The following is a 10,063-nucleotide window of genomic DNA, read 5'->3' as shown; positions in this document are numbered from 1 at the left end:
AGACTAGACTATAGACTAGACTATAGACTAGACTATAGGCTAGACTATAGACTAGACTATAGGCTAGACTATAGACTAGACTATAGGCTAGACTATAGACTAGACTATTTCATATACTAGATATTGGCCAATCTGTAGTTTTTATTATATTCCTGATAGTCGACTATTGTATATACTAAAGTTCAAGGCGGGACTATAGTTAAACCCTACAAGATGATTTTTCAAATTGTATACTGTTCTTTAGACTATTCAATCAATTCTTATGAAACCTTTTTTTTTGGTAGTTTTTAACACACCTTAAAAGTCTTCTCTATCATACTTAAAAACATTTCTATCAAAATCTAATTAAATCTCTGTTTTATCTTAATTAAAGACTACAAAACCATAACCAGAGGCTTTCGTCTATGCTGTGTAGTCATGAGTAAGTAAAAAGCTTTTCCGTGTGTTTTTACTCTGTTCTTAATATAAGCTGACATTTAGCCATCAAACAAATTTTGTGTGTTTATTAACACCCATCCACTCAGTCCAAAAATCAACCACCTGACTTTTAAATCTCTATAACATTATGGCTGGCAGCACTTCATTACACTTCTAACACGCTTTCGCTTTTCTCGCGCTTTTGTATTTTAGATGGAGGATTTATCTTTTATTTTTTTGTTGTATGAATAATTACATTACAATTGTAATTCAATTTAATGCCAAACATTCTCATTTAACAATTCAACAGACAGTTTTTTTCTATTCTTGTCATGTTATAAAGATTATAGAGGAGGTATTTTTAGTTTAAAGTGATAGGTAGAGGTGGGTGGTGTTGAAGTACAATTCAATGTTCTTTGTTAAATGGTACTCTATTGGTCTAGAGACGATCTATTAGACGTAACGCAAAAAGTCGGAAACATTTTCAATATAGTTCGTAAATTCTATATTGCAATATCATCATTACAGCACCATTAGAAGTCTGATACTTTAAAGATCTAACATGCTTTCCCGTTATATTGGAAACCTTTCAAAATTTCAGTACCTATTGCTGTATGGTTTGAAATGTTTGCCTTTAGGGGCTTTTCCAAGGTGTCGAATCTTACAGTTTTTGGAAAACAAAGCGGTTTGATAGCTATGTTTAGCTTGATGTCAGTTTGGCTACATTTTAATCAGTCGCTTCATTGTCATATTCATGTCTTTGTTAAGAAGTTTGTTGTTTGATTATAATCCTGTGTTTTTTGCTATTCGAAGGTGGGGCGGTATGGTTCGGTTGGCAACCATAAGCCTGTCTGTATAGAAATTTAAAATTGTAGCATTATTTACATAAGAATATGTTTTATTTTGAAAATTTGATTGCATTAAGAATCTATTTATAGTCGAGAAGGGGTTATATCTCTATATATATATAGAACAGGTATCTCAAGGGGTTGTAATTCTTTTGTTCATCTCACTCAAGGGTGGCTTTTAACATTGTTTGCTGTTCATATTTGTTTTGCTTTTGTTTTGTTTTTATGCTGACAGTCAAACTGTAATTAAATGCAAATTGAGAATAAATTATAAAAGTTTTATTTTGATTAAAAATTTAAAAATAAGAAGAAACACAAAGAGAGAGAGAAAGTAATTTCATATTAAACACATAATTTAAGTGAATAACTTTAAAGATGTTAATTTACAAAAAAAAAAAAAAACTTTATTTTGTTAGTCTAGAAAGTATTAGACCTTTACAAGTAGGAAAGTATAGTCGGGCATGGCCGACCATATAATACCCTACACCATGAGTATATTTTTAAAATTTTTACTTTTTATAAAATTTTTATTTTTTATAAAGAAAGTTTTATGTTGAATATTACCAATAATTCCAAAATATTTAAGCAATTTATTGATAAAAAACTAAAATTTCTAAATGAGGCTTTATATAGGTCAAATATGGGCCGATCCTCGATTAATTTGGGAAAAGGATATATTTCTAAATAACATTTAGTTTTGTTGAGTTTCATTGCGATACAAATGGTTACAAGTCAATTTTAGACGTTTAAGTCATTTTTTGAAGGGGGGTTTGTATGGGGGCTAGGGTCAAATATAGGCCGATCCTTACGAAAATCTGCAGCGTAATTTATACTTATATGAAACTTATTTGTGCCAATTTTTAAAGAGATAGCAGAATATTTGACGTAACTATGGCATAAAAAGTTCAAATCGGGAGGTACGGTTGTATGGGGGCTAGGTGAAATAATGGACCGATTTCAACCATTTTCAATAGGCTTCGTCCCTGCGCCAAAAAACATGCTTGGTCCAAATCTCATCAAATTATCTTGAAAATTGCGGCCTGTACCTTGCGCACAAGGTTTACATGGACAGCCAGCCAGCCGGACAGGCGGACGGACGGACATGTCTTAATCGACTCAAAAAATGATTCTGAATCGATCGGTATACCTTAAGGTGGATATACCGATCGATTCAGAATCACTATAGACTAGACTATAGACTAGACCTTAAACTAGACCTTAGACTAGACTATAGACTAGACTATAGACTGGACTATAGACTAGACTATAGACTGGACTATAGACTAGACTATAGACTAGACTATAGACTAGACTATAGACTAGACTATAGACTATACTATAGACTATACTATAGACTAGACTATAGACTAGACTATATTCTAGCCTATAAATAGATTAGACTAGACAATAGAATAGACTTTAAACTGGACTATAGACTAGACTGTAGACTGGACTTTAAACTGGACTATACTTTAAACTAGACTATAAACCATTGATTACACTATATGTAAAGTAGAATTTTTTTATTGTCATCTTTGTGTCATTTGATAACAATTTAGCTTTTATTTTCTCACTAATATTCTTTGATTGGCTGCCATTCAAAAATTATCTCATTTTTATTTTAAGAAAGTAAATTATTAGTTTCTAATGATATCATCCGCATCATGTGCTGTTGATTGGTCTATCTATCCATGTATTTAGAGATAAACTATAATATCAACACGATTATATGTTATTTATTTCGAAGAAACTTACATAAAGTTAAAGCGACTGCATCAAAACAGGCACACGATTAGTAGTAGTATTTCTAACCTAATACCACCCTTCCCACTACTACTACACCATACCAGGAAAGTATGATTTAACTTCGGTTGTTTTTCTTTCTCTTCAAGGGAAAAATACTTAAAGGAATTTAGTAAACATAAGATCACATCCACATATACTCTCTACATTTTTTTTGCTGGTGTACACGTGTTGACATTTCACCGACAAAACAGGAAATTTTAGTAGAACATTTAACGGAAATAAGGAGGTACTTGTGGAGTATATGTTAGGGGGCTTAAGCTGCGCCAAAAAGTATACTATAGTTATTATGGATTTTCTTTTCAAATGTATTTTGAGTTCTGAACTAGTTCGCGAAAATCTTTCACAATGTCTAAATCGAATTAGTGTTCAACTAAATTGAAAGACTAGTGCTAGATTTAGGCATTGCTAGTCGGGGACATATAGAGCAATCTACCCTACTTAAAGTCTGAATATAAAACTCTTTAACAAACAACATGTGTTCAACAGGAAACTTATAATAAAAATAAAACATATACATTCATAATACATATTTTTCCCTGCTATGCCAACATTATAATTCACGTACGAAATAATTATAGCGCCAGGACGTGATATGAATTTTTTTGTTTTTTTTTCTTCCTTCGTGTCGTTTTCCTAAAGTTCTTACGAATTCTTTCATGTTTTTATTTAAAATTTTTTTCGACTAAATAGGAAACAAAACAGAAAAGTAAAATGAACCAACAAAGAAAACAAAAACTGACAAAGATGTTAAAATAATATAAGAAAACAAAATACGCTTTGGGCTGCATATGTTTGACTTTAATTCCTGTTGTTTATTTATTTATTTCTTTTTTTTCTTCATCGTTACGAAAGTATGTAACATATTTTTAGGCTTGAGTTAAGATGTTTTTCGTAATGTTTTCTTTTAATTTTTAAAAGAATACCAGGTTTGGTAAAGAAAAAATTTTCATGGAAAAGGACAATTTGTTGTTAAGAAGTTAACATTTGTTGTGAATGTATACGAGTGAAGAAGAAGTGCACAGAAAGAAAATAAAGGATATACTCAAAATACAATACAATAAACTATAGAATAGACTGTAGACTAATCTATAGTCAAGACTATAGACTAGGCCGTAGTCTATAATATAGACTTAACCATAGAATAGACAATAGACTAAACTACAGACTATACTAAAGACTAGACTATAGCCTAGTCTATACTATAGACTAATCTATAGACTATACTATATACTAGACTATATACTAGACTATATAGTAGACTATAGACTAGACTATAGACTAGACTATAGACTATAGACTAGACTATAGACTAGACTATAGACTAGACTATAGACTAGACTATAGACTAGACTATAGACTAGACTATAGACTAGACTATAGACTAGACTATAGACTAGACTATAGACTAGACTATAGACTAGACTATAGACTAGACTATAGACTAGACTATAGACTAGACTATAGACTAGACTATAGACTAGACTATAGACTAGACTATAGACTAGACTATAGACTAGACTATAGACTAGACTATAGACTAGACTATAGACTAGACTATAGACCGGACTATAGAATTGACTGTAGGCTAGACTATAGACTAGACTATAAACAAGACTATAGACTAAATACTAGACTATAGACTAGACTATAGACTGAACTATAAACTAGACTATAGACTACACTATAGACTAGACTATAGACTTTTCTATAGACTATATATTAGACTAGGCTAGAGTAGAATATACACTAGACTACAAACTAAATTTGAGGCGGGATTATAGACTAAACAATAGACTAGACTATTGCTTTTACTAAAGACTTGTTCATAGACTATGTGTATAATCTGTGAGTGTGCAATGCAAAGTGAGACAATAAATGAAGTTAGTCAATTTTTTTCTCACAGTGTAGAGCTCTTATATGCACGCATTTTATATTCTCTAGTATTTATTTTTAATCCCAAAAAATCAGTGACATTGTTGTGACTTTTTATTTAGAAAAAAACTTTAAACTTTTTTTACATTCTTGCATTCCAGGCTGCCTTTGTTAATTATTATTTGATTTTCTTTTCATTGCAAGAAATATTCCTGTGAAGCCAAATGTTTTCTTAAAAGTTTTCTTTGCGAAAAAAGAAAACTTTGGGAATTTTTCAAAAGGTTTTTTTCCTTCGACAAGTGCATATGTTTAAGTCATCAACATGTGTAGAAAGAAAAGTGTGAGATCCAGAAAGTAGAGGTAACCTTTAAAAAGAAAATTTTGTAATTTTTTGAATTTTGTGTAGACTTTAGTTTAATCAAGAATTTTTTAGGATTTTCTATATAACATCAGACTTGGTTACCCTAATCTTGTGACATGTTGCCTGCTTGCAACTTTTAAAGTCTAACAAGAAGATCCTGAGAGTGAGAAGTCTAATATTTTAATATACATTTTTTTTCTTAATATTCAACACACATGTTTGAGTTCAAAATTAAAACTAAATAAAACATTGTGATAGAAACCATGATGATGAGGAGTAAAAACTAAAGAAAATTTGATGCCTAAAACAACTAAAAGAAAAAACTGTGTGAGCAAATACATATTTTTTATATATTGAGAAAAACACGTAGTGTTAACGTGACAGTAGCAAATGACATGTGATCTAATTTAAATTGAAATTAAACTTTATTAAGGCAAAAATTCTTCATTAAATGCATAATAAAATACAAGACAAGTAAAAGTAATTTATTTAATTTATATAAAAATAAATAGAATTATTTTAGTTTCTTTTTTTTTAAATTATTTTACACGACTTTCTCATCCTTTAATTTACTGGTTTTTACTGTCTGCCTTATTTTTCTTTAGAGGTGGAGAGAAAAATATAAAACTTTTGTTAAAATTTTGTTGAAAATTTACTGTATTTTTACAAGTTTGTTTTACCTTTTTCCGGTCATAAAGTTAATTTTTTCAGGTTTTTCTTAAATAGAGTTGTTTTGTTAACTTCTGGCTAAAAAGACAGGTAGATCCTCAAGACTTATATTATTTCGTTAAAAATAAAAAAAACTATAAGAGCGGGTGGTTTGAAAATTATCAAAAGATTTTAGACTAAACTTAGATAGACTGTAGACTAAATCATAGACAAAACTGAAGACTGGAATGAGGACTAGACTATACTTTATGCTAGGCTACAAAATAGATAATAGACTGGACTATAGACTAGACAACAGACTAGGTTACTATAGTTAAGTCTATAGCCTAGTCAATAGTGTAGTCTACAGACTATCCAATAGTCTAGTCTACAGTGTAGTAAATATTCTAGTTTATAGTCTAATATATAATCCAGTCTATAGTCTAGTCTATAGTCTAATCTATAGTCTAGTCTATAGTCTAGTATATAGTCTAGTCTATAGTCTAGTCTATAGTCTAGTCTACAGTCTAGTCTATAGTCTAGTCTATAGTCTTATCTATAGTGTAGTGTTAAGATTAGTCCGTAGTCTGGTCTATAGTCATGTCTATAGTCTATATACAGTGTAGTATATAGTCCAGTTTATAGTCTAGTCTATGGTTTAGTCTGTAGTCTAATCAATAGTGTAGTGTACACTCTATCCTATAGTCTAGTGTACAGTGTAGTATATAGTCTAGTCTTTAATCTAATCTACAGTGCAGTCTAAAGTTAAGTCCATAGTTTAGTCTATAGCCAAGTATATGGTCTAGTATATAGTCAAGCCAATAGTCAAGTCTGATGTCTATAGTTAAGCATATAGTCTAGTCCGAAGTCTAGTCTATAGTGCAAGTCTATAGTCTAGTCTGTAGTCCGGTCTATAGTCCAGTCTACAGTCCAGCTTATAATCTAGTCTATAGTCTAGTATAGAGTCTAGTCTATAGAGTACTCTAGTCTATAGTCTAGTGTACAGAATATTATATAGTCTAGTCGATTGTGTCTATATTCAAATCTGTTGTCTCGTCTAAGGGCTATTCCATAATCCAGTCCATAGTTTAATCTATAATTTAGTGTGTAATCTATAGTATGATCTATAATATAGTCTATAGTCTAGATATTGTATAGCCTATAGTCTGGCCTTCAGTCTAATCTATAGTCTATTCTATAGTCTAGTTTATTGTCTATTCTAGTATGGTCTACACACTTGTCTACACTCTAGTATGTAGTCTAGTCGACAGTATAGTTTACAGTCTACCCTTTAGTTCTGTCTCTAGTCTAGTCTCTATTCTGGTCTATAATCTATAGTCTATCATATTGTCTGGCCTATAGTCAAATCTATAGTTTAATAGACTATTCTATAGTCTAGTCTACAGTCTAGTCTACAGTCTAGTCTATAGTCTTCTAAAGTCTAGTCCGTAGTCTAGTCTATAGGCAAGTATGTAGTCTTGTCTATAAGCAAGTATATAGTCCGGTCTATAGTCCAATAGTCTAGACAATTGACTAGTCTATAGTCTAGACAATTGTCTAGTCTATAGTCTAATCTATAGTCTAATCTATAGTCTAATCTATAGTCTAGTCTATAGTCTAGTCTATAGTCTAGTCTATAGTCTAGTCTATAGTCTGGTCTATAGTCTAGTCTATAGTCTAGTCTATAGTCGAGTCCATAGTCTATTCCATAGTCTAGTCTATAGTCTATTCTATAGTCTAGTCTATAGTCTAGTCTATAGTCTAGTCTATAGTCTAGTCTATAGTCTAGTCTATAGTCTAGTCTATAGTCTAGTCTATAGTCTAGTCTATAGTCTAGTCTATAGTCTAGTCTATAGTCTAGTCTATAGTCTAGTCTATAGTCTAGTCTATAGTCTAGTCTATAGTCTAGTCTATAGTCTAGTCTATAGTCTAGTCTATAGTCTAGTCTATAGTCTAGTCTATAGTCTAGTCTATAGTCTAGTCTATAGTTTAGTCTATAGTCTAGTCTATAGTCTAGTCTATAGTCTAGTCTATAGTCTAGTCTATAGTCTAGTCTATAGTCTAATCTATAGTCTAGTCTATAGTCTAGTCTATAGTCTATTCTATAGTCTAGTCTATAGTCTAGTCAATAGTCTATTCTATAGTCTAGTCTATAGTCTATAGTAAAGTCTATAGTTCAGTCTATAGTCTAGTCTATAGTTCAGTCTATAGTCTAGTCTATAGTTTAGTCTGTAGTCTCGTCTATAGTCGAATCTATAGTCTAGTCTATAGTCTAATCTACTCTATTGTCTAGTCTATAGTTTAGTTTTTTGCCTAGCCTTTAGTCTAGTCTTTAGTCTAGTCTATATTCTAGTCTATAGTATAGATTAGACTATAGATTAAACTTTAGACTAGACTATGGCCCGGACTATAAACTAAACTAAAGTTTAATCTATAGTCTAGTATATAGTCTACACTTAAATCTAGTATATAGGTTAGTCTGTACTCTAGACTATAGTCAAGTTTATAACCTTATCTGTGGTCTAGTCTATAGTCTGGTCAAAGGTCTTGTCTATATTATAAACTATAATCTAATCTATAGTTTAATATATAGTGAAGTCTGGTCTATTGTCTAGTCTATAGATTTGTGTATGGATTAGCCTATAGTCTAGTCTATAGTTTAGTATATAGTATAGTCTTTAGTCTAGGCTATATTTTAATCTATAATCTAGACTATAGTACCTACAGTCTAGTCTATAAATGTTGGAAAAACACTTAACAAATTGCACAACTCTAACTTGTAGTTTATACTCTAACGTATGCTATTGTCAAACAACTTCTAAATCTCTCCACTTGCCCTTTTTTCAAACTAGTAATCGTGGCTCTACTTTATGGGTTGCCAAAAAACTTTTTCTTTCCTCATGTTGTTATTTTATTAACTTTTTCTATTTCTTTTTTTTTTAGTTAAAACAAAAATTTTAACAAAATTTTTGTAGATTTAAATTTTTTCATTGTTGAGTTGATAATTTGAAATGCTTCATGCGTTTTTAAGTTCTGATAAAGTCTAAACAAAGTAACAATGAAATGTGTGATAAAGTTGGACAAAGGAGAGAAAAAATGCAGAAAGCTGTTAAAGGATAAAGATTTTGATGCATAAGGAAATAGAAAATTATAAGTTCAAAAAAGAACAACTTCTAACTTAAGGAAAGGAAGTGAAAATAAATGTAAAATACAACTTTAATTCTAGTTTTTAGAAATTCGGAAAGGTATTAGATGTCTTGACTTAATTTGTATAGACATATAGTACATTTGCATACATTTGTCAGGCCCTTAAATTGTACGCATTTTTCTTTTTTTTTTCTTTAAACTAATAACAGTTTCCTTTCAATTCCCCAGAGGTTTACTTGATAATATTCCAGCTTCAAATCTATTAAAAGAAACTAGGAGTATTAAGTCAAACACAATACAAATATAGCGACCCCTTGAAATTAAATTGAAAATTGCAGACAACAATACATGTATATATTTATATATTGACTATAAATACGATTTCCTTACATAATAACTTCCTGTTCATTGAACAATTTGTATAATAAAGATACATACTACTATTCTTTTTATAAATAATACTTTTTGTTCAGCCTATTATCCGTTTTCCAGCAGACAGATAAAACGAGAAGGACATTGTATATGAAAAAAATATATAAAACTTTAGGCAACACACGCGAAACGAAATGTTAAATGAAAATATTATAAGAAAAAGGAAAAGATTTTTGGAGGACATACCAAAAGACTGACGGCATATCGGCAATTATGAGGTATGAAATTGATAAAGGGGAATATTAAAATAAGGGGAGAAACAATTTCCAAAAATAATAGATCTAAAAGCAGAGTATATACTACACTGCAGAGAAGATACTAAACTATAAATTATACTATAGACTAGACTAGAGGATAGTTTTAAGACTAGAAGATAGACTAGACTATAGACTAGACTAAAGACTAGACTACAGACAAGACTATTGACTAGACTATAGACTAGACTGTAGACTAGACTATAGACTAGACTATAAACTAGACTATAGACTAGACTATAGACTAGACTATAGACTAGACTATAGACTAGACTATA

Source organism: Lucilia cuprina, chromosome 3, assembly GCF_022045245.1.
Source record: "Lucilia cuprina isolate Lc7/37 chromosome 3, ASM2204524v1, whole genome shotgun sequence".
NCBI classification, from domain to species: Eukaryota; Metazoa; Arthropoda; class Insecta; order Diptera; family Calliphoridae; genus Lucilia; species Lucilia cuprina.
This window is presented reverse-complemented; position numbering follows the sequence as displayed.